The sequence below is a fragment of the Globicephala melas genome, chromosome 16 (assembly GCF_963455315.2).
Source record: "Globicephala melas chromosome 16, mGloMel1.2, whole genome shotgun sequence".
NCBI lineage: Eukaryota > Metazoa > Chordata > Mammalia > Artiodactyla > Delphinidae > Globicephala > Globicephala melas.
In genome coordinates this window covers 68,242,136-68,269,364 of record NC_083329.1, presented here as the reverse complement: position 1 = coordinate 68,269,364, position 27,229 = coordinate 68,242,136, and the positions used below count along the sequence as shown (strand labels likewise).

Sequence of the window (27,229 nt, the reverse complement as noted above, 5' to 3'; positions counted from 1 at the left end):
TTATTTCAGATAATTCATGTTTTCAGATTTCAAAAAAACTAAAGATACCTTAATTTTAAAGTTGGATTTGAGAAACTTTCACTTGGGCATTATACTGCTAGAATATGTCCAGGATCGTATTAATTACAACGAACATATCTACTGGATATTTATGTTTTAAAATAGCAGACACCTTTCAAAAAAAATAAAAAATTAAAATAAAATAAAATAAAATAGCAGACACTTATTTCCTTTTAAAATTAACCGAATTTGTTTATTTATTTATTTACTAATTTATTTATAAAAATATGAGCAGTACTCAAACTAAACAAATAGCCTTCTTAATTCCGTGGCTTTGAGAGTTCACTTAGAAGCTTCATTTAACAAAAGATATTTCTGAAGTAAACCACAGTCAATTACAGACCATCCATTTATGGTTTGTTAACTGTATATTTTTGTTGTCTTCTCCTGCCACCCAGCATGCTTTTGGACCTCTTCCATGACCTCACTTAGTAACAGAAATATTACTTTTAGAAATAAATTAATCTCTAGTTTATTAAGATCATTTGGGGGATGGAAAGAAGGTAGAAATCAGGGGACAAACAAAACCCCCCAACCAAAGTAGTAAAACACATGAGAGGAGGAAGAGACAAACAGAAGTTGGAAGGAAGTTATGTGGAGAAGAAAAATCTAAATCAGAGAGAGAATAGTAGGTTTCCTTTGGACGAACGACTGCACACCAGAAGCTGCATGGAGATGGAGGTAAACTCAGATTTCCATTCTTTCACATCCTAATCTAAGCATATGAACTTATATTACACAGTACATGCCAATGCCACAAGAATATTTTAAAATTATGTATCTTTCAATTTACTTTTAGCTATATATATTCATCAAGTCTACAGAGATGTAATTAATCAGAAAATAGTTTAACTTCTTTATTGAGAGTCAGTATAAAGTAACATAGTGGTTAAGAGAGCAAACTCCAACTAAACTGAATTCTAATCCCAGCTCCAACGTTTACTAGCTGTGCGACCCTGGGCAAGTAACATGATCTCTCTGTGCCTCAGTTTCCTCATCTGTAAAATGGAAATAATAATAGTTCCTATGTAAAGAAATTGCTGTGAGGATGATATGAGTGAATATAATGTTGCATACTTAGAACAGAGTTGCACAAAGGAAGCACTCAATAAATATTAGCTATTTCCAAGAAATGTCAGTTATGGCCCATTCATTTATTCTTTAAAACCAGTAAAATGCTTCCTAATTTTTTAAAAATTAAATTCCTAATTACCATATAGAGTTGATCTAATCCAGGTATGATCATTTTGTAAAATCTCAACATCTCTAGTCTAAATAACTATCTTTATAAAGGAACTCATCTTAAACTGTAATAACCATAAAATCTTATGTAAAAGAAATATAAAACAATCCAAATAGTCTTTAAAAAATGGGTCAACTAGACTGTTTATTATTCATCACGAAGACAATGAAGTAATCATTTAAGAAATTTATTATTTTAATTCCCCCATGAAAATACCAATTTAAAGAGGATAAAATACTATTTTCAGTTACAGGTGAAGCATAAAATATTTTAAAAATCCAGTCATTTCTACAAAGTATTCACCACAAAACATAACATAATGTTAGCTTCTCAAATAAGCTGATCCCTAAGTCTAAATCAGGGGTAGCTTGAGCACTACTGACATTTTGAAACACATTAATTCTTTGCGGGAACAAAATCGCCCCCAATTGCTCTAGATTGTGAGAAAAGTTCTTCTACTTCTAACAAACAAGGGGTTATAATAACAACCAGGTTTCCACGTCCCCCCTTTTTTTTTTTTTGGCTATTTCCTTGAAAACTTCACAAAAAAAGGTGAATTAACTGCCTGCCTACAATACATTTTAGTATCTTGATAATACTTGCAAATAAGACTGCCACTGGTGTCTTATTTTACACTCACTCGATTCTCTGCACAAAACAAAAGGATGTAATTCATTAATCCATTTTTTTAAACGTCTCATTTTAAATTTGCCCCTTAGGCATAAGGACTGAAATATTTAATCATATCTTCCCTTTAAACCAGACACACTGTTATGTTGGCAATTACCAGCACAGCACTTCAACAAAAGAATACCTCACACTTGGCAACACTTGAGATTTATGAAACCTGTGATAAGCACAAACTACCTCGTTTATCCTAACAATATCCTTAAGAGGTATTATAATCTCGAATTTTTAAGGGGAAGAAACTGAGGCTAAGAAAGAACAATGTGACTAAATAACACTGCTAGTAAGTACAGAATCAGGATTGGATCTCAAGTCTCCAAAGCCAACAATTCACACTCACTACCTGCAATGTGCTTCCCTACAAAGGACTCTAAGAAACATTGTTTCAAAACAGGGAAGCAATAGAACTCTTATCTTTTGAGATAATACTGCTATCCTCATTGAACGATTTTTGAATATATAACTTTTAGTGTATGTAACTTTCCCAGATGAACAATACCTTTCTCCTAGCATTTAGTCCCTCTCTCCTCAGGACAAACACAGAGCTTATTTGAACTTCAGTTGTGGCCTTTGTGATAGGAGAATCTGTAGTTGAAGAATTTAGGATTTTAAAAAAAAATAAAGAGGGTTAAAAATATAAGATCTTGATCAAACCAATGAAAGCAATGACAAACATTTTTATATTCTCTTAAAAAATCACAAAAGTAGATAAGGAAAATATCCATTCCAACTATCATCTAAAATTGACTAGAGTGAATACTGTATATTTAGTTTCCATTGACCTTTGATTCAGAGATAATAAGGACATATTTCCTACAGTAGTCAGTCTCACAGGGGAAATATGAGAAAAAAAGGAAGGATAAGCGTCTCCTCAGTTTTCCTAGTTCCCTTACTATAAGGCCCAGAGAATCCTCATGACAGAGAATTCTCGTGACACTAGGGCAAGTGAGGGTTCATGCTGCTCTGTTCTCCTCTACCCTCATCCACTGGAGGGATGAGTTAGCATTTGACATAATGGGTTCTTTTAAAAAGAACTTCTCAGAATTACCTCTTCTTTGCTGCACAGATTTTAAAAACTAAAATCCAGGAATAGAGGTACAACCACAAAAGGGATAATAAAAACACTAGCTTCATGAGGATTAAATGAAATAATTCACATAAAACAACTAGCACAGTGACAAGCACAGAGTCAGGGCTCAGTAAATTTTAGGTATTTATTGTTTTTGTTGTTGTTAAAAGGAAAATGTTACTATGAAGACTATTAAAACACAGAGGAAAGTACCTGTGGTTCTTCCTGAAATACTTTCTGTGCTCTCCCTTCTATACCTGTTCTTTCAAAGTCCCCTGGATTGAGGCTGTCGTCAGAGAATGCAAATTTTTCTTCCAACCTCCAGTTCACCTCATAAATCTTTATTCAAACAGAAAAAAATAGTAGCAGAAAAAAAAGAAGAGACAATCAGAGAAAAGATATCCCGTCACTCCTTCTCAAGGCCAACATCTTCTTTCTGCTTCTGAACCTGTGACAGCTCAATGTAGAACAGTGAGAAGAGGAGTGACATCTTATCCTAGGAATAAAATTCTCACAATTGACAAAAAAGTATTACAGATATATCCAAATTTCCTCATATTTCAAATTAGGAGAACTCGTATTCAGGAAAACATCACTATCCATGTTTTATTTCCACAAGTGGACCAGAGCACTTTGAAAGCAGGGACTGGGGACCTTTCAATATTGCACAGCAATTGACATGATGCCTAGCACAGAGTAACTGTTAAGTAAAAGTGTAATATGAATGAATTAATGTTTTTCTCAATTTAACAAAAAAATTAAATCTATTAATTTATTCAACAAATACTTGTCAAGGCCCTACCACATGCCAGGCACTATTGTTTACTACGATGATCCAAAAGTGAACAGGAAAGACACGGTCTCGGCTCTCCCAAAGTTTACAGCACAGTAGACATACAGACCTTTGATATTAAGTGAGAAATCTACGAGAAGATATTAAATAGATGGATGACTAGACAGATGGCAGCACACAGAAAGGGCAACTAACTAATCCAGGCTTGGGCTTGAAGCAGAGATCAGGAAGCAATAATAGATCTGATGAAGCCTGAAGAATGAATGATAGACAAAGAATGGGGGAAGGTAAAGGGTTTCAGGCAAATATAAAAAATGGAAAGCTTGAGAGAACGTGCCATATTTAACGAACTGAGAGAAATTCAGTACAGTATGACTGAAGCTTGGAACACTTAATGGAGCAGGGGGGATTTGGGGACAGAGGAGAAATGGAGTGGTGAGAGCTGAGGGTGGACGTGTTGGCAGGGAGCTGAGTCATTAGAGGGAGAAAATTAGAATCGTTCTTTGCCTTAATTCCTCCACTTCCATCTTTTTCTCTTACCTTTCTCATCTTGTTTTACTACTACTGCTCTTCTTCCCCCCTACACAACTATTTTTAATTACCGACTCTTTTCTCCATTACACTTAATCTGATTCAAAATAATTTCATGATACACACTTTAACATTTATATGTAATCTTTTAATATGAGGTAATTAGTATTCACTAAGACATTATACAAAGACCTACAACTTCATTTTTCAATAAGGAATCTGCACCAACACTCTTGACCCTCCTTCTTCTTGCATAGTGATTCTCTTACGGTACTCAACTTGTTTGTGGACTGTCTAGTAAGAAAAGGAGATGCTTCCTTTCTTTCCTCTTCTTTCTCTTGGTATCCTAGGAAGATAGATAGGAATATAAATACTGCCAAAGCCTATCTGTACTAGAAACAGCCCCTTTTTTACTGGGTCTGAAAATTTGGTTTGGAGCACAAAATTTAAATGTATGCCTTGGTATTGCTCTATTTTGCACTGTCATCACAGAATCTTTCATTGCTGTTCCAACAGCAGCTTAGAGCTACAATCCTCCTCAGTGGAGGAACCTTGGGCTCCAGAATCTTTCCAGACAAATAAGGCAACTTGCACAGAGCTTTCTAAGCAGCCGAATCAGAGAGCTGCCACAACACTTCCAAGAGAGTCCCAAAAGGAAGCTTTCTTGCCAACTTCAGAAACAGCTATGTGTCACCACAAAAGAGAATTCATTCTAAACTAAAAAAGAAAAAACAAAAATCCAACTTAGCAGAAATTCCTTGACCTTATAGAGATTTTATTTTTAAATAATAATCATTACTTTTTCTTTGAAAGGCATGCTTTAGTTCCAAATAAAAAGGAACTAAAAAAGGAACTTCTAATATGCACAAAGTCTGACGAAGAAGTTAATCACAAGAAGGGAAGTTTTAATCTACAATACCGATTTAAAAGATCATTTTAAAAGGTAATTAGTAAACAAAAGTAATCATTAAAAGTGTAAGAAAAAGCAAAACAAATTACACTTTTATACACCAAGCTCAAAGTGGTAAGTCCAAAATGCTGAGGTAGGGGAGATCTAAACAATTGAAAATAACTCAGACAAATAACTCACCACAGTATTGCCTGAATGACCCCAATATTAACTTAAAGTCTTGCCTTTGTTTTAACTGTGAGGTTCTAAGATATGAGTCTAGATAACAGCTGTATCTTCAAGAGAAGTGTCAGATAAGTGGTTAGCTTTCTGTTTAAAGGGGGGAAAAAGGAACATGATTTAAAATTGTCTGGATTTCTCTTTCAATTTCTCTCCCTGCTTTTCTTTATTTATTCTTTCCCTTATCTTCTTTTTTCAACACCATTCATAATTTAAGAAAATTCTCTGCGTATGCTAACCTGATAAAATTATACATTTATAGCAGGAAAATTTAAGTAGATAATATTAAAATGTAGATTGACACCTACGTAAGAATCACAGGCTATTTTTAAGTAGACAGGAACAAAACATAATTTCAGAAAGTACAAATTATTAAAATGATAAGTTCAACAGCACATAAAGGAGAGAGCATAAATGTTCTGCTTTCATGTATAAATTAATTTATGGTTTATCCATTTTCACAGACCACACAAGTGGCTACTATAAATGGAGATAATAAAGTCAGAAAAGTAGAAAAAGTCTGATAAAATTAGAAGGCTCACAAACTACCTTAGGAATGTTTTCTTTCTAATCCACATCTCCAGATCACATTTCAAAAAAAGAAAAAAAAAAAAAAGAGAGAGAGAGAGAAGTGTGACATCAGAAGGTCTTTTCTTCCTGCAGCTGGTCAGAAGCAGGGTACATGATTTCTTGGTATGCTGACTTTCAATTACTGATACTTTTCAAAATACAGATAATTATTAATCCACAGTAAAGAACTACAAAGTTCCATTATAAAATAAGTTTCTAGTGCTGAAAATATCTTAAATTTTAAATGTAATCTTAACACCATACTTGCAAGAGGTAAACATATTTAAATTAACTTCCTGATATTCTGGGAAGGAAGCAACACAATATGATACTAAATAAATGAAAATAATTTAGTTTTAAAAAATATGATACTAAAGTAATGAAAATAATTTAGTTTTAAAAGACACACTATCGTGGATGTGAAGAACAGTCACTAGCCTCCCACTGGTAAAAGTTGTAAATTGTTACAACCTTTTCTGATGACAATTTGGCAGTATCTATAACGAAGTTTAAAATGTACCTACTCTTGCACACGGCAACTTTCTTTCTAGGAATCTTGCCCTCTCAAAATACATAGTCAAATGCACAAGAGTATACACACAATGATGTTTCCTGTGGTATTATTACTGACAGAGCAAGCCTGAAGAAAGGCAAAATATATGTTGATAAAATGTCATAAATTTAAAGATGAGGAGACTGAGGCTCATACTGGTGCAAAGACAAAGGCATACCACATACATGTCCTAAAGAGACAATTCCCAAGAGTACCTTCACTTCACTTTATTCCTCAAAGCTGAGGTCAAGTGCCATCACCTCAAAGAAGCCTTCCTTGATGCCCATCTTCCCTCTATGTAAGGTGACCTCCTATGAGCTTCTATACCAAAAGCCCAACACATTCTAGTATTTATAACACCATGCTTTAATTATCTACAAAGCAGGGACCGTGTTTTATATCTATTTCTCCAAGTGCCAAACACAGTACCTAGGTATTCAAAACCAGAAACAAAAACGTATTTCCTGGATCTGTTCACTGAAAAACCAAGTACCAATGAGCACCCCAAGCACTCAGATTGTAGCCTCTAAATACCAAGGTTCTTAGAGCAAATGGCTGATTCCAGGTCTGGGTCAGGACATTTACAAGATGATCCTGGAATGTCTTATCACACCAAAAAGCAAGGAAGCAATCAAGGATGACTAAGGTCATGTCAAGAGGACGTAAGAGCCAACTTGAAGAGCCTTTCACCAGTTTGAATATCTACAAGTAGAGTAATGGACTAAAACATTAAATATTTTTAAATCATCAAATTCGAATTCATCAAAGGATACTAAAATTAATTCACTCAACATCTTTGGAGGATCCTAAGGAACCAACTCATTAGTTTGAAAACTGATAAATAAAGGGATATAATTGAGCATTTATACTTCCTTTCCTTTTTAAACTTTATTTTGGGGTAACAAATAGTTGACAAGGAAAATTTCTCTACTTAAAAAATATTAATTGTTAAACATGAGAAAGAATGGACTTTAAAAAAAGGAATATCACCACTTAGCAATTCCTAGTGAATTAATGGATCTATACAGTGACCATCAATGGCTACCAACAGACGTTATGTGCCCCTTAATGGACATACACGATAAAATTTATGAGGCAGCTGTGCAAAAAATCTCAAACCTGAACTTGCTCAAATCTCTAAATCTAACTGTAAATCTGTAGGAAATGCCGGGGCAGAGGAACAAGTTAAATGACACAACAGGTATTTAATTAGCAAAATCTAGACTGAGGGAAACTCTACAGAATAAAAAACCTAATTTCTGGCTTCCCTGGTGGTGCAGTGGTTGAGAGTCCGCCTGCCGATGCAGGGGACACGGGTTCGTGCCGCGGTCCGGGAGGATCCCACGTGCCGTGGAGCGGCTGGGCCTGTGAGCCATGGCCACAGAGCCTGCATTGTCCAGAGCCTGTGCTCCGCAATGGGCGAGGCCACACAGTGAGGGGCCCGCGAACTGCAAAAAAAAAAAAAAAAAAAAAAAAGACTACACCCAGGAGTGAGTCTTCTATTATTCTCTGGTAAGTTATCTCGTAACACTCGTCGTGATGGGATCTCTGCCTCACCTCCACTCTCATGCTCTTGCATGGGTCTCTGGCTCACTTTTAGATACTACTGGTTGAAGTTGGTTATCCCGTGACCTTAGTGCTAGACATTCCCTTTACTTGTGAAGTTCTGGGATATTTCCTTGAATTCAAAAGACATGGAGCTACACCAGCTTCACCTCCATCTTTCTCATCTTTCCTCCCTAAGTTTCATTATTTCCTTCTGAGGTGTGATAACCTGAATTTCTGTTTCAAATCATCTGTGCCTCATTACATGTAAGAAGGCTATTTATCCCCACCTAATGCCATGTGACTTGCATTGCCTACTACAGTCAGATTATACTTCCCTGACTGTCAGGTTTGCTATATGACTTGCCTAACTAAGCCAATATAATGTGAGAAGTGCGATGTATGCCAGTTCCGAGCAAATGCTTTACATGTATGTTTTACCAGTTTTGTTTCTTTTTCCTTCAGTTATAAAAATGGTATGTCCCAAATAGAGTTTGTTCCTTCAGCCTGAATCCTGGAATGAGAAGATGGGCGAAGAAGAGCCCCAGCCAACTGCAACTAACATGTAACATGAGCAGAAAACAAACCCATATTGTTGTAAACTACTGAGATTTTGAAGTTATTTGTTAGCACAGCAAACCTAGCAAAAGCTAACTAATATATGGGAATAAAAGAGATAGAATTTTTAAATATCTACAAAAGATTTTTCTAAAAATAGTACATAATTTTTTTCCTTTAGAACTTATTTCATTAAAAAAATTATCTCAAGAGAAATGAAAACATATTTCCATGCAAAAAGCTGTACATGTATTTTTATAGCAGCATTATTGATAATGGCCAAAAAGTAGAAACAATCCAAATGTCCATCAATTGATGAATGGATTAAATAAAATGTTGTCTAGCCATACAATAGAATTTTATTCAACAATAAAAATGAATTAAGTACTGATATGTGGTACAAATGATGGAACTTTGAAAATATTTTGCTAAATGAAAGAAGTCAGTCAAAAAAGACTACATATCCATATTCCAAAAAAAAAAAAAAAGACCATGTATTGTATGATTCCATTTCTATGAATGAGAAGTGACTGCTAAAATGTATGGATTTTCTTTAGGGGATGATTAGGATGATTTAAAACTAATTGTGATGAAAGCTGCACAGCTCTGTACATATGCTAAAAACCACAGAACTGGACACTTTAATGTAAGGGTAAATTACATGAAATGTGAATTTTATCTTAACAAAGCTGTTATTTTTAAAGTCAATAAATGGATGGTTTTTAAAAGTTAAATCACTATAAATGAAATAAGTCAATTTTCTGCTCTAAAGCCATACAAGTTTTCTTTGTAAACCAGGAGAACATCACTGGAGTAACAACCTAAGTAAAAATTCCTAAGTACCTACAAAAGAGTAAGTAAGTAGCATACTTTAGAAAAAGCTCAGGACAAAAGCTCAGAGAAAAAAAAAATTTTTTAATTGATTCTAAATGTAACTTTCACATGATATGGATTCAAAAAAGTGAAGCCTTCAGAGAACAAAAAGAAAGTAATCCAGAAACCTTTGTTAAATGTCAAAGCAACCAATCACTATGAGTTGTTCTCTACGAAGGTACAGTCAAGTTGTTCTTCACCTTGGTGAAATATCAGTCAGTAAGTATTTACTGAGCACAGTGGGCCTTAAGATGTGTAAAGCTTCTCTCCCAACCATTTGCAATTCCCCAAATTTGGAAGTAAAACAATGGCACCTAACTTTGCCTATATAGTGAAGTAAAGTAAACATAGCAGTGTTGTATATACTTGTTGGGAAGAAGAGCAGTGTTGTATATACTTGTTGGGAAGAAGAGGAGTGACTCATTCCTACACACAAGGCTCCCTAGTATGTGAAATTCTAATTTTGTGCCTAAACAAAATTATAAAAATTACTAACTCCTGGGCCATCAAGGTCTCAAAAAGCTGAAACAAATAATACAAGAATGATATCTTTGCATACAAAGTATCAGAATAGGAAGAGTGACAGATACACATAAAAAAACTACACCGTCTTCCTTTTCTCAACAAGTTTACAAACTAGTTGAGGAAACTGGACAATCAAGTAATGGTGTTAAGTTGTCACTGAGTTTGACAATAATAAAAAAAAAAATAGTAACTATTTTTTGCCAGGCCCTATACTAAGCATATTACACAAACACTAGCTAATTTAATTTCTGACAAGCCCATAGGAGAGGTCTTATCACCCCTAGATTGCAAAGTATCTGACCAAAGGTCACACAGAGTCAGCAAGTGATGAGGACAGAACCCAAACTGTGTCACTCATCTTAAAATCCTCACTTTTAATCATTAAACTATATTGCCTAATGACCTTTAAAAGTACATTGTCAATACTGGGATTAGAAGGGGCACATTGTGAAGAGAGAGCGATAGGTATGAAAGAGTGAGTGATACGGTCTTCACGATAAAAACATCACAAGCACACACTATAGAAGAGTCAGATACTGGCAGTTATACCTCAAGTAAGTAAATAAAATGACTCTGAAAATATAGCAAGTCACTAATCTAATAAAAAAAAAGAGAGAAAGGAGACCAAGAGCAGTAGTTTGAGGATGGGGCCAACCATGTAGTCTGTATAAGAGATGGCTCATCGACAATCTGTATCATCACAATAATGACCACTCCACTGTCTTTAATCTCTCATCCACAAGAAGCAGGGGGCTTCAGAGAGCTTCAAATATTTGAAAAAGTTCCCTTATCTGATTAGCATTAAAATTAGTTTTATTCTAACCACTAGCAAAAGTAATCTTTTACTTCCAAATCTTCCACTTCCAAAATATGTAACATTTTTTAGCCTTCCTAAAGAATGTAAATTTTGTTTAATTTTGCCTTTGCTTAATTAGCTAAGGTCATCACCATAAACATCAGGGTGATGTCCTGGGGAGTTAGTGAAGTTAAAAGTGTGGGACTGCCTGGCTCAACAAACAAACTGACACACTTGTTTGGACACTTTGTCTGCTCCTCACAATTTTCACATCCTCCCAGGCTAAAAATTCTAAATTATTATAAAGTAAGCTTCAATTCTTTGTTTGATTAATTAATAATGCCTTATAACAAAATAGACATGCTAGGCCATCGTTAAAAAAGTCTACAAATAAGGAATGCTGGAGAGGGTGTGGCGAAAAGGGAACCCTTCTACACTGTTGGTGGGAATGTAAGTTGGTGCAGCCACTATGGAAAACAGTACAGAGGTTCCTCAGAAAACTAAAAATAGAATTACCATATGATCCAGCAATCCCAATCCCAGGCATATACCAGGACAAAACTATAATTCAAAAAGATACATTTACCCCTGTGTTCATAGTAGCACTATTCACAACAGCCAAGACATGGAAATAACCTAAATGTCCATCGAAAGAGGAATGGATAAAGAAGATGTGGTACATATATACAAAGGAATATTACTCAGCCATAGAAAAGAATGAAATAATGCCATTTGCAGCAAATGGATGCAACCAGAGATTATCATACTAAGTGAAGTAAGTCAGAAAGGCACCATATGATATCACTTATATGTGGAATCTCAAGTATGGCACAAATGAATCTATCTACAAAACAGAAGCAGACTTACAGACACATCAGACTTGTGGTTGCCAAGGTAGACGGGTGGGAGGGAGAGGGATGGACTAGGAATTTGGGGTTGGTAGATGCAAACTATTACATTTAAAATGGTAAACAACAAGGTCCTACTGTATAGTACAGGGAACTATATCCAATCTCCTGGGATAAACCATAATGGAAAAGAACTTTTAAAAAGGAATGTATATATGTGTATAAAAGAGTCACTTTGCTGTACAGCAGAGACAGGCACAACACTGTAAAGCAACTATACTTTGATTAAAAAAAACAAAAGAAAACAGACATTCTGTATGGAAAAGAGACATTGACTCTTATTAAAATAAAGATTAAGTATATCAAAGAACATCCCTAGTTAACAGTGTAGAACTAAATAACTTCAAATCATTTGTTAGAGATCTTAAGAAACTGGAAATTTATCATACATTGACATTAATTCAAAACCTGTGTTTGTTTTAGCTATCTGTTCAATAATGAAGCACTAGCACAATATGCTTTCTTAATAGGAGTCATATTATTTTAAAGTATCAAGCGCAGATAACTATGAACAATAAAGTGATTAAAAAAAAAAACCCACACAACAACACACTCCTGGAAAAAGCTGTTGCCAAGCTATCACACAACACCTGAATAAAACAGATAAAAAAAGAGACACGGTATTATTCAAATTCTCTATAAGTCTTAAGCTATTAATTTTTTAGTTTTAATCTACAAAAATCAGACAACCGAACTTCTAAACTTGTGTAAAATTTATAGGCAAGACTGATTGAAGCTCGATGCACTAATGTAGATTATGGATTTCTTGTCAATTGAAAAAGACAGATTTATAATAGTCTCTATAGCAAAGATATCATGGAAAACAACTCAGAAAATACTGAAGAATATCTTTTCAGCCATGGCTGAAAGACAGGTTGCACACCAAAATACTAAGGAAAAAACTCAATCAATTAAAAACAAATTCAGAGTAAAATCAATTAAAAATAAATTCAAACTTCTCAACTATATATCATTAAAGTATTTAAAAAGAAAATTTATAAATAGATACAAGATTGAAGGGGACTTCTATTCAATGTAGTATTGGGAGTCTTAGCAAGAGCAATTAGGCAAGAAAAAGAAATAGAAGACATCCAAATTGGAAAGGAAAAGTTAAACTGTCACTATTTGCAGATGACATGATATTATAAACAGAAAAAGACTCCACTAGAAAACTGTTAGAACTAACAAACGAATCCAGTACAGTTGCAGGACAAAATCAACATACAGAAATCTGTTGCATTTCTAAAGAATGACAACAAATTATCAGAAAGAGAAATTAAGAAAACAATCTCGTTTACAACTGCACCAAAAAGAATAAAATACCCAGGAATAAATTTAATCAAGGAGGTTAAAGACCTGTACACTGAAAACTATAAAACATTAACGAAAGAAACTGAGTAAGATACAAATAAATGGAAAGATACTCTGTGCTCAGAGAGTGAAAGAATTAATGTTGGGCTTCCCTGGTGGCGCAGTGGTTGAGAGTCCGCCTGCCGATGCAGGGGACACGGGTTCGTGCCCCGATCTGGGAAGATCCCACATGCCGCGTAGCGGCTGGGCCCGTGAGCCATGGCCGCTGAGCCTGCGCATCCGGAGCCTGTGCCCCGCAATGGGAGAGGACACAACAGTGAGAGGCCCACGTACAGCAAAAAAAAAAAAAAAAAAAAAAAAAGAATTAATGTTGTTAAATGTCCATATTACCCAAAGCAATCTACAGATTCAATGGAATCCCTATCAAAATTCCAATGGCATTTTTCACAGAAATAAAATAAAGTCCTAAAATTCGTATGGAACCAAATAAGACCCCATATAGCCAAAGCAATCTTAAGAAGAACAAAGCTGGAGGCATCACACTCCCTGATTTCAAAGTAATCAAAACAGTATGGTATTGTCATAAAAACAGACACAGCTCATGGACATATACACACTAACAAACGTAGTAAGGTAGATAGCTAGTGGGAAGCAGCCGCATGGCACAGGGATATTGGCTCGGTGCTTTGTGACAGCCTGGAGGGGTGGGATAGGGAGGGTGGGAGGGAGGGAGACGCAAGAGGGAAGACATATGGGAACATATGTTTATGTATGACTGATTCACTTTGTTATAAAGCAGAAACTAACACACCATTGTAAAGCAATTATACCCCAATAAAGATGTTAAAAAAAAAAAAAAAAACAGACACAGAGATCAATGGAACACAATAGAGAGCCTAGAAATAAAACCAAGCATATATGGTCAATTAATTTATCACAAATTAATTTATGACAATTAATTATGCCAAAAATACACAATGGGGAAAAGACACTCTCTTCAATAAACGGTGTTGGGAAAACTGGATAGCCACATGCAAAAGAATGAAATTGGACCACTATCTTACACAATATACAAAAATAACTTGAAATAGACTAAAGACTTGAAAGATCTGAAACCATAAAACTCCTAGTAGAAAACACAGACAATAAAGTAAATATGACCTCAAAAGCAAAGGCAACAAAAGCAAAAATCAGCAAGTGGGACTACATCAAACTAGAAAGCTTCTGCACAGCAAAGGAAACCATCAACAAAATGAAAATCACATAACTGATAAGGGGTAAATCTCCAAAATATATAAAGAACTCATGCAACAAATACCATTTGCAAAAAATAATACCATTAAAAAATGGGCAAAGGATCTAAATCAACATTTTTTCAAAAGATATACAGAAGGCCAACATGAAAAGATGCTCAACTTCACTAGTCATCAGGGAAATGCAAATCAAAGCCACAATGAGATACCATCTCACACCTATTAACATAGCTATTATCAGAAGGACAAGAACTACCAAGTGATGGCAATGATGTGGAGAAAAGGGAACCCTTGTGCACTGTTGATAGGAATGTAACCTGGTGCAGCCACTATGGAAAACAACATGGAGGGTCCCTACAAAATTGAAAACAGAACTACCATATGATCCAGCAATTCCACTTCTGGTTATTTATCTGAAGAAAATGAAAAAACTCGCTAAAAATAATGTACACATCCTCGCATTTGCTGCAGCATGACATACAATAGCCAAAATACAGAAATCACCCAAGTGTCCATCGATGGGTAAGTGGATAAAGAAATTGTGGGGGGGGGGTGTGTGTGTGCGTGTGTGTGTGTGTGTGTGTGTATAAAATGGAATATCATTCAGCCGTTTAAAAGAAAAGACAAGAAATCTTTCCATTTGCAACAACATGGATGGACCTTAAGGGCATACGCCAAGTGAAATAAATATGACAAAAAAAGACAAATACCATATGATCTCATTTATATGTGAAATCTATTTTTTTTAAAAAAAACAAGCTCACAGATAAAGAGAACAGAGGCAGGAGGGTGTGGGAGTGGAGGGTGGGTGAAATGGAAGAAGGGAGTCAAAAGGTACAAATTTCCAGTTATAAAATAAATGTCACAGGGATGTAATGCACAGCATGACAATGCTAGTTAATACTGTATTGTATATTTTAAAGTTCCTAAGAGAAAAAAATCTTAAAAGTTCTCATCACGAAAGAAAAGTTCTGTAACCATGTATGCTGATGAATGTTAACTAGACTTACTGTGGTGATCATTTTACAATATATACAAATATCAAACCATTATATTGTACACCTGAAACTAGCATAATTTTGTATGTCAATTATACTTCAACTTAAAAAAGAGAAATAAATGTCATGGGTATGTAATGTAAAGCATGGTGACTATAGTTAATACTGTAATGTATGTACATTTGAAAGCTGCTAAGAGAGTAAATTTGAAAAGTTCTCGTCACAAGAAAAAAAAAACTGTAAATATGTCATGGTGGATGTTAGCTAGACTTATTGTGGTGGCCATTTCACAAGATATACAAATATGGAATCATGCTGTACAACTGAAACTGATATAACATTATACGTCCCTTGTATCTAAGTTTTTTAAAATTTGCTCTGATTAAAAAAAAAAAGATTGGGATAATGCTATCACCCCAATAAACTCTACTACTTAATATTTAGTAATTTACTTTGTACCGAGTCTATTTAAACATATTCCCATTAAGTAGATCAGCCTTTAATTAGGCACATTTTATGGCTTAACTAGGGGTAAATATGAGTAACCCAGTAAGAGGATAGTCATATAATTCATGTGTTAGAACTGTCCATAACAAATGAATATTTAACTATCAAAGGTGACTTGGTAGAGAACCACCAAACCTAATCAACATACTGCACTAAATAAATAATGTTTTCCCCCTCTGAACAGCACTTTAGAATTATAGCACATATGAACTATTACATCCCTATGAGATTGATTTCATAATTCCCATTTTACTGATGAAGACCAGAAGATTCAAAAACTGAGTAACCTGCCCAAGAACCCCAGTCATAATAGGTAGGGCCAGAGCCTGAATGCAGGTCTGAGCTCCTGGACCTGCTGGACCTTGTACCTTAATCAGGTTACACGAATGCTCATATTATCAGCTCCCTTCAATGCCACCTTATTGGATACTATGAGGAGAGTTTATATTATTTTCGTTTTAAGAATCAGAAAGGCAAGCAATTTAATCGTACAATCAGCATCAGTAAGTTTTACACCAGCTACACAGGTACTGCAGAAGACAAAAATTGATTCATTGCAGGACTAAACCAAAGGTACTGATGTTAATTGTGCTTTGATTTTAAAGTTAAAAAACCGTATTACCATGTTAGATTTTTCAGTTCTTTCTCCCTGTACTTACTCTTAAAAGGTGTTAAATATAAGATTCTTTTCACGATAAAAAAAATCATTTTATTAAGAATAGTACCACTATTTCTGCCAGGCGATTATTTTATTAATTCTCCAGCAAAATCACCACCTGAGAACAAACTCGTGGTGCTATGGGGAGGAAAAGAGAGGGAGAGAGGGAAGGAGGTAGAGAGAGGGTAAAGACTTCATTTCAGTATTTAAAATCTAGCTAATTCACCATTTAATAATCTTTTCTAAAATGAGTAAGACTGAAATACAACTTCTAAGGGAAACATTTTTCTTCCCATGTTAAAATAACATGCCAACAGCTACCAAGGAAATATACTTTACTTTATGTACATTCATTTTCATAGATTCCAATTATGAAGTGTGTTGCAATAAAATGGAGTGCATGAAACACACTTAAGGCGAGCATCATTTTTACAAATTTTGCCAATTTGCAAATCTCACCCCTTCTGTCTCCTTACTTCAACATAAGATAACCTCTAAAACATCAGCAGCAGCTCATTACGGCACCTCCATAATCCACTTATTTTTGAAGCTGAGGCTTGTTTCCCCTCGCTCTGTGCTCAGTGAATGGAGCACAGCTGTTGTTTTGAAAAGGCTAGAGGTTTTACAAACCTGCCAGCTCTTCATTCCCCCTCCAGTCACAGCTGCCAATATAATAAATTCTTTTCTCAATTCCATCTTTCCTGGGGTTAAAGGAGAGGGAATCAATTCCTGGGGATAAAAAGATCAAACTTTGAAACCAAAATCTACAATCCCAGGAATATGAGCTGCATAGCTCCAAATAGCAATAACAATTATAAAAATAGAATAATGGCTAATAATTATTGAAGCTGTACTATGTAACAGGCAATATGCCAGTGCTTAAAAGCATTATCTCACGTGATCCTCAAAATAACTTCCTGAAGTAGATACTATTATTATACTCATTTTGCAAATGGGGAAACTAAGTCTTAGAGCTAAGTACCCTATGCAAAATGACATACTCTTAAGTGACAAAGATTTCAAGTCAAAGGGCCTGAGAAATAAATTTAGGGCTTCAATGGCCAAGCTCCAAAGCTCTCAACCTCTTAAAGCCATAGGTTATTTTTAATATTTGAAAAATCTACATGAAACAACCAATTAAACCATTTAACTGTAAATGCCATACAAGGTAGCTAAAATTGTAGTTTGTTTTTTTTTCCTTTAGTTGAACTTAACGTCAATTCAGTATGCATAGCATGTGCTGCTCTAATTACAGTCTTTGGTAAAAAAATGGGGAGGCAAATCATTAATAATCGAAGGTTTTGAGGAAAAATATTTTTGTAATATGGGATTCAAAATGAGAAAACAATTTAAGAGATATCTTGTGTGAAAATCTGGGGAAACGATGGACTAAATGACCTCAACGATCTAAGATGGATCTAACAACGTCTGATTCTTTGCCTAACAAACGCTTCTACCCCAGAAATACGTCTGCTCCACCCTTACTCCAGTATCTTCCTCCCTCCAAATCTCACACTCATAACCCATCAGCTGCTTTTTATTACCATTGGCAGGCCTAGGAAACTTTGAGATTAGCTCTCAATTACTAGGATGAGCTGAATAAAGGCAGCTGAAGTTGACTCAACTTTTATTCTTTGCTATGAATCCTGGACAATTTTTTTTTTTTTTTTCCCGGTACGTGGGCCTCTCACTGTTGCGGCCTCTCCCGTTGCGGAGCACAAGCTCTGGACGCGCAGGCCCAGTGGCCATGGCTCACGGGCCCAGCCGCTCCGCGGCATGTGAGATCTTCCCAGACCAGGGCACGAACCCGCATCCCCTGCATCGGCAGGCGGACTCTCAACCACTGCGCCACCAGGGAAGCCCTGGACAATTCTTTAATTTACCTGGTTTCCTGCAATTGTTTTCTGATTCTCCTCACTACTTGCTGACTGACTTACCCTCTGTCCAATTGCCTAGCTCTGCTTCTTCAACTACTGACCACCTCCTGGAAGCTGCTCAGGGTATGATCACTGGGTCTCTATCCCGGCCCCCATCTCTGGGATCTGGATCATACTGATGGACTAAGAAGTACCTAACTCCACCAGAGTTCACATGCTTGTGTCTCATAAGTGCTCTCTTTTCCCTTTTCTGCTTCCTTGCTAGTTCCACTTGAGCTGCTACAAGCCATACTTTACCATGACTTTCTAAAATGACCATAATATTATAGCTGATTTTGGTTGGCACACACTCCATAAAATGCTATGGGCAGCTTGTGAACAAAAATTTTAATATCCGTAATTTCCTGGTGGTCCAGTGGTTAGGACTCTGTGCTTTCACTGCCTAGGGCCTGGGTTATATCCCTGTTTAGGGAACTAAGAGCCCGCAAGCCGTGTGGTGCGGCAAAAAAAAAACTATTAATATGAATTGGAAGATTGGGATTGACATATATACACTAATATGTATAAAACAGATAACTAATAAGAACCTGCTGTATAAAAAATAAATAAATTAAATTAAATTAAAAAAAATCATACCCAAGGTATAAAGTCATTATTTACTTTTGTACTTTTTTAGCTAGAGTTAACCAATGAAAATCCTAAAGGATGTTATACAGCTGACTCACAACCGCCCCATCCCCAACTCTCTGAATGAAACAACTTATGATTCACTTCCTTGGAATCTTTAGTATTATTTTTATTTCCTATATAATGACATTATCAAATCGTCAATAACTATGAACTCTTTCTCATTCCCCATTTTACTTGCTCTGGACACTTTTTCCGCTCTTCAAGCTAACACTAGCCCCTGTGAGTTTTAAAATGCAACCAGTTTGAATATTCTCATAGTAATTAGTGTAGTCCGAAATATTCACGGACTAAGACTTAATGTAATGAAATAATACAAAATATTTCAATCAACATCTATTTTTAGGTGCTGGGAATATAACAAGTGCAAAACAGGACAATGTTCCTGCTCTAACAGACTTTACGTTCTAAGTAGAGGAGACAGAAAACAAGAACAGCAGCAGTGGTGAGTACTACTGTAGAGGACCGGAATAGGATGATGTAGGAGTGATTAGGTGACTATGTTAGATTGGGTGATCCATGAAGGAGGCTCCCTGGAATCTGAATGGCATTAAGAATCCAATACGGAGGGGAAAGTTGCTCATTTTGGAGTAGGGAACAATAAATACAAAGACCTTAAGACAGAAAGTAGGATGACACGTTTATAGGAACAGAAAAAAGGCCAGTGTGGCTGAAGCTTAGGGGGCCAGGAGGAGAGTGACAGCAGATGAAGCTGGAAAGACAAGCAGGGGCCAGCTCACCCAGGGTTTTTAATCCAAGTGCAAGGAAAGTCATTGGAGGGGGTTTTAAGCTTTACAAAGTCCTATCATTTGTGTACTAAAATGGCCCCTCTGGTTGCTATGCAGGTTACAGACTATAGCAGGTGAAGAACAGAAATAGGAAGATCCATTAGAGGGCTTGCAGTAGTCCAGCTGAGAGAGGTGGTGGAGAGAGAAAGGTACAGAGATTCAGAAGGTTAGGAAGTAGAACTGAGAGAACTTGGAGAAGACAGGTGAGGACAGGTGAGAAAAAAAAGAAATCAAGGATAAGTCCTACATTTTTCACTTGATGTACTGACTGGAGAGTGGCGTAGTTTAGTGAGATGGGACAGCCTATGGAAATGTTGGTTTGGAGGGGGTCAAGTCAAGAGCAGAATTTTAGAGCTGGAAGAGATCTCATGGATCATTTAGTTCAACTACTTTATTCTAGAGAAGTAAAGTGACTCAAACTTGTTAATGCGACTTGCCAAAAATCACAAAGTACCAGTACATTCTGGAAGAGCCACTGCCTCGGTTTACCAAGAGTTCTTAATCTTTTTGTGTCATAAGCCCCTTTAGTAGTCTAATCAAACTTGGAATCAAAATAACGTTTTAGTTTTTTAAGAAATTTCTTAAGTATGGGATTACAAAAAAACCAATTGTATTGAAATACAGTTATCAAAACAGTAAAAGAAAATGTGATTTGGTAACACTATATGTGCTTCCTTATCAACTCATTCAATAATAAGACCTCAGAGCAGACCTAATAACTACCATAGTTTCAGAGTAACGACGTGTGGTGTAAGTAATATTTCAAGACACCTGCAACGATTTTAATGGGATATGAAAATATTTGTTATTTCTATTGACAAAAAGTTAAAAGTACTACAAATATTCCCGTCGTTTGTTTCCTACATTCATAGCTGAAGGATATGCTAACTTTCAGGAAAGGTGTAGTGGGGAAAAGTGCAATTTTTCACCTTCTAAGTTCACGGCCTCCTGAATTCTATCCAGGAACACCTAATTTGTAGACCCCAAGTTAAGAGCCTTTGGTTAAATCCCTGATCATTTTCCCCCCAGATTAACATAATAGCCTTGGGACTGATCACCCTGCCTCCAGTATTTCCTCAAATCCATCGCTCATCCTGATTAAGGATCACAAAGGCCCATCTAACAATACTCCCCTGCTTAAAGTCCTTGGAAGGGTTCCTCATAGCCTATAGATAGTATGGCACTGACAGACATACACTCCAGGCTCCGCTTCTCTAATACAGTATTTCTACTTGATTTCCAGCATTGCACTGAACTTTCAAGACTCCTTGCCTGTGTTCTCTTCTCTCTTTTCTACTAGTATAAGACCCTACCAAAGTATCATCTTTCGAAGCATCTGAGTCCTTTCCCCCAAACAGAGCAATCTCTCCCCTTCCTATGAACTTCTTCAAAATCAATAAACGTTTTTGCCTGGCACATTACCCTGGGCCGTGGTTATCTGCAAATATTCTTTTTCCCATACATGACAGTACGCTTCTCCCAAATTCAGTGTTAAAAGGTGGTCTTGAATATTTGTGCTGGATTTTTACTAATCTAAAAATAATATCTCATATCCCCATCACAGTGTTCAGCTTATAAAGGGATTTCATACACCTTGTTTAATTCTCTTAATAATCCTATGAAGACAAGCAGTCTAAAGGATTACCTTAATAACCCTATAAAAACAAGTAGTCTGGCTCTTTGGTGGGGCTAATGGCGGACTCCAGGAGGGCTCACGCCAACGAGTACTTCCCAGAACTTCTGCTGCCAGGGTCCTTGTCCCCGCAGTGAGACACAGCCACCCCCCGCCTCTGCAGGAGATCCTCCAACACTAGCAGGTGCAAAGACCTCCTGCCCCCTTCTTCAGACAGCAATGGAATCACACAGACTGAAAGTGAGGGGATGGAAAAAGATATTCCATGCAAATGGAAATCAAAAGGAAGCTGGAGTAGCAATTCTCATATCAGAAAAAATAGACTTTAAAATAAAGACTATTACAAGAGATGAAGAAGGACACTACATAATGATCAAGGGATCAATGCAAGAAGATATAACAATTGTAAATATTTATGCACGCAACATAGGAGCACCTCAATACATAAGGCAAATGGTAACAGCCATAAAAGGGGAAATCAACAGTAACAAAATCATAGTAGGAGACTTTTAACACTCCACTTTCACCAATGGACAGATCATCCAAAATGAAAATAAATAAGAAAACACAAGCTTTAAATGATACATTAAACAAGATGGACTTAATTGATGTTTATAGGACATTCCATCCAAAAACAACAGAATACACTTTCTTCTCAAGGGCTCATGGAACATTCTCCATGACAGACCATATCTTGGGTCACAAATCAAGCCTTGGTAAATTTAAGAAAATTGAAATCGTATCAAGTATCTTTTCTGACCACAACACTAGCCAGGACATGGAAGCAACCTAAGTGTCCATCGACAGATGAATGGATAAAGAAGATGTGGCACATATATACAATGGAATATTACTCAGCCATAAAAAGAAACAAGATTGAGTTATTTGTAGTGAGGTGGATGGACCTAGAGTCTGAAGTAGGTCAGAAAGAGAAAAACAAATACCATGTGCTAACACATATATATAGAATCTAAAAAAAAAGGTTCTGAAGAACCTAGAGGCAGGACAGGAATAAAGACACAGACGTAGAGAATGGAATTGCGGACAAGGGGAGGGGGAAGGGTAAGCTGGGATGAAGTGAGAGAGTGGAATTGACATATATACCCTACCAAAGGTAAAACAGCTAGCTAGTGGGCAGCAGCCGCATGGCACAGGGAGATCAGCTCTGTGCTTTGTGACCACCTAGAGGGGTGGGATATGGAGGGTGGGAGGGAGACGCAAGAAGGAAGAGATATGGGGATATATGTATACCTATAGCTGATTCACTTTGTTATAAAGCAGACACTAACACACCATTGTAAAGCAATTATACACCAATAAAGATGTTAAAAAAACAACAACAAGCAGTCTGAAGTTTTACCTTTATTTTGCAGATGAGGAAACGGAAGTCCAGTGAGGTAAACTGACTTGCTCAGGTCTAATCATTTAACGAGCTAGAGCTGGGATCATAAAACCAGGCTCCTTAGTACAGTGCTTATCGTGAACTGAAGCCAATGTGCCAGGCCCAGGACAGGTGAATAAAAAGCATGAGAGCGCTGCCTTCAAGAAACTTTTCAACATAGTACCAATATGACCCTATTAGCAACAGTTTTTTTTTAATATAATAGTACAAGGCCATTGCTGTACACCTGAAACTAACACAACATTGTTAATCAACTATGCTCCAATATAAAATAAAAATTAAAAGAATAGTACAAGTCCTATAATAAAATTAATCATAAAGCTAAACATTCCTTAATGTTTAAAAATATAACCAGTTTTCTCTTTTTCTGTTAGAATTTTTAACATTATTCCTATTATTCTAGACCGGAGAAATGAAAGCTGCTTGTAAACACTAGTTAAATATTACACAATTAACTAGAGGTTATTACTTCCATCTCTAGAAAGAGAAACTAAAGTGATAGCTTAATATTTTAAAAGACTTCAAGAATGTACCAATTTAAAACTGTCAAATAAGAACTAAGAATTCTTGACATTATCCTGCTAATTCATATTTATTTTGATCAAGTTGCTGAAATTTTTAATGCGATTTTCATGTATTACAACATGGCTAAGTATTTTGCTTATCAATAGTTCTCTCTTGTGAAATTTGAGGCTTATAGAAAACTGGGTTTTTAAGAGGGTGCTGCATGAACAGTAAAGAACAAAATTCAACTCAGTTAAGCAAATATTTATTATTATATGTAAGGTTGGTAACGCACGATGAGATGTGTTAGACACAACTCCTGCTTTCAAGAAGCTTAAAACCTAGTAGGAAGGATGACAATCATAAACATATCTACAATTTTTAAAATATGATATTTATTATGCTTTAAATGTGATGCTTTACATATCACACACCTTAGATAAACCTTAACATAAGCAGCTGGAGCAAAAAAAGTTTTTCAAACATCCAAAATATCCTTATTTGGAATGAAAAATATATTGTATATACTACATATGATGGATATTACATAGTGGTGGAAATCTATGAACTACAGTCACAAGTAACAACAGGATAAGTCTCAAAAATAGGATGCAGTAAAGAAGGGAAGGTGTTAGGGAAGGAGAGAAGGAAGAAAGACCACAGAGTATCTGGAAGGAGTTGTGAAAGAAAGATGAAGAGCTTCTTCGAGTGATTTTTAGCAAGGGGTACATGATTTCTTAGAACCAGGAATAAAATATTTTTTTTAAAAAAAAGGAGGGTGGTAAATTATGTAAAGGAATTTCAAGGTAAGGTAAGGAGAACTGAAATTCAAAGAATTAAGGCTTGACAAGTATTCCACTCAAGTCCTTCCAGGGTTAGGGTGGATGGGATTGGAGCTTGATCAGAGCAGAAGTTCACAAACTTGAGAGCCCGAAAGAATGGCTCTAATTATTTAACCATATAGTTAATTTTATATCTAATTATGTTAGCTTGTTTAAAAAGATCCCTAGGCCATACCCAGAGATTCTGATTTAGTTGGTCTGGAATAGAAACTGGAACCTATTCCTTTAAGAACCATCATAGGTTTTGAACACAGGTTGCACAAACAATTTTGAGATATATACATTGGAGTCACTTTTGAAAACGTAACAGAAAGAGGATGAAAATAAACCTTTTAAATACATACTTGATGGGCCCATACTCACACAGACTGAACTAAAAGGCCGGGGATAAATTCTTAGAACAGGGACTTAAAGGCCTGTCACCTACAAATATGTAAATATAACATACATATAAACATGTACTATTTCTCCCAAAAAAATTTCAATAGGGACTTAGGAGTACCACACACTCTCACCAACAGCTAAGCAATAATACTCTATCTGACACTTTGGCAATAAGAAAGAAAATTTTTATCTGGATTTTCCTAATAATCAGTGAAACTGAAAACATTTTCTTAGTATGACATGGAAAATTTGATTAACATGTGAATGTCCACAGCCCTCCTCCTTCCACTTCCTTCTTTCTTAAAAAGGAATGACTTGCTGATACTAAGTTGACCAACATAATAAAGGCAACAAGTAAGAAATGTTGGGGGGAAGTGATCTTGTTAGCTGGGATCTGAGGAAAAAGCTTTAGAGTGTGACCTGTAAGAAGCCCCAGGGCAGTAAGAGAAATGGGGAGGAGAAAAGACCTTGCAAGAATAATCTGGTTTATGAATTAAATTCCCTTTAATGCTCTTTGAAGAAAAAATGGAACTCCTTTTTAATAACTTTTGGGATTGAACGATGCTTCTTGAACAAGACCCAGTTCTGAATTTGGACCAAGTGTATTCGTAAATCAGTTAGGATTACAGTTTCTCCTGGCCATTTGCACCACTTTTATAAATTATGTGTTGATATTTGTGCATTTTTTTTCTACCAAGATTTTTTTTTTCATTAATAAGCTTCATTTTCTAGAGCAGTTTTCGGTTCACAAAAATTGAGGGGAGGGGCTTCCCTGGTGGCGCAGTGGTTGAGAGTCCGCCTGCCGATGCAGGGGACACAGGTTCATGCCCCAGTCCGGGAAGATCCCACATGCCGCGGAGCGGCTGGGCCCATGAGCACTGGCCGCTGAGCCTGTGCTCCGCAACGGGAGAGGCCACAACAGTGAGAGGCCTGCGTACAGCAAAAAAAAAAAAAAATTGAAGGTAAAGGACAAAGAGTTCCCATATACCTTCTGTCCCCACACACATAACAACCTCCCCACTATTAACATCCCCACCAGAGCGTTACATTTGTTAGAACTGATGAACCTACATTGACATATCATTATCACCCAAAGTCCACAGATTACATTAGAATCCACTCTATTGTATATTGTATAGATTTGGACAAAAGTATAACGACATATTTATACCACTGTAACAACATACAGAATAGTTTCACTGCCCTAAAAATCCTCTGTCCTCTGCCTATTCATCTGCAAAGCTTTTAATTTTAATGAAGTTCAGCTTATCAATTATTTATTTCATGGATAATGCCTTTGGTGTTATACCTAAAAAAATCATTGCATATTCAAGGCCACTTAAGTTTTCCCCTATGTTATCTTCTAGAAGTTTCAGAGTTTTGCATTTTACATTTAGGTCTATGATACACTTTCAGTTAATTTTTATGGAAGGCCATAAGGTCTATGTCTAGATCCATCTTTGCACGTGGATGTCCAGTTGTACCAGCACTATTCGTTGACAAGAATATCTCTGCTCCAATGTATTCCCTTTGCTTCTTTGTGTCAAAGTTCAGTTGACTATATTTGTATGCTTTTATTTCTGGGCTCTCTATTCTATTCCACTGATGTACTTGTCTATTCTTTCACCAATACCATACTGTCTTGATTAATGTAGCTTTATAGCAAGTCTTAAAGTCGGGTAGTGTCAGTTCTGACTTTATTTTTCTTCAATACTGAGTTGACTACTGAGTCTTTTGCCTCAGCATACAAACTTTAGAATCAGTTTGTCAATATCTACAAAATTACCTGCTGGAATTTTGATTTGGATTGCACTGAACCTACAGACCAAGTTGGGAAGAACTGACATCTTGACACTATTGAGTCTTCCTAACCATAAGCATGGAATATCTCTCCACTTAGTCTTTGATTTCGTTCAGAGTTTTGGGGTTTTGTTATTGTTTCTGTTTTTTTGCCACCCTGTGGGGCTTGCAGGATCTTAGTTCCCTGACCAGGGATTGAACCCGGGCCCCCAGCAGTGGAAGTGCAGAGTCCTAACCACTGGACCACCAGGGAATTAATCAGAGTTATATTGTTTTCCTCAAATACATCTTAATTTTGTTAGGTTTATACCTAAGTTTTTCATCTGGGGGACACTAAAGTAAATGATATTGTGCTTTCAATTTCAAATTCTACTTGTTCACAGATAGCATATAGGAAAGCAATTAACTTTTTTGTATTAATCTTGTATCCTGCAACTTTGCTATCATCACTTATAATCCAAGAATCTTTTTGTCAATTACTCCTGATGTTTTACACAATCATGTAGAAATAACACTGCAAACAAAGACAGTTTTATTTCTTCCCATTCAGTATAATTTTTTCCCTTTTCTTATCTTATTGCATTAAGTTGGACTTCCAGTATGATGCTGAAAAGCAATGGTTAGAAGGGACACTCCTTTTTTATCCTTTCTTAGAATTTCTACCTCTCTGCTTACGCTGTCCATCTATGCTTGCATGTTGTCTAGTTTCCCCATTAAAACCCTTAGTATATTAATCATAGTTCTT

At 36.1% G+C, this 27,229-nt stretch overlaps 1 protein-coding gene and 1 non-coding gene across 2 annotated transcripts in view; both read right to left on the bottom strand.

Moving 5' to 3' along the window:
- JMJD1C (jumonji domain containing 1C) overlaps window positions 1–27,229 on the bottom strand; it is a 307,273-nt gene that overhangs the window by 273,110 nt on the left and 6,934 nt on the right. The window lies entirely within an intron of this gene.
- TRNAG-UCC (transfer RNA glycine (anticodon UCC)) lies at window positions 26,665–26,737 on the bottom strand. The gene has a single exon. It is a non-coding gene; the product is annotated as a tRNA-Gly (tRNA).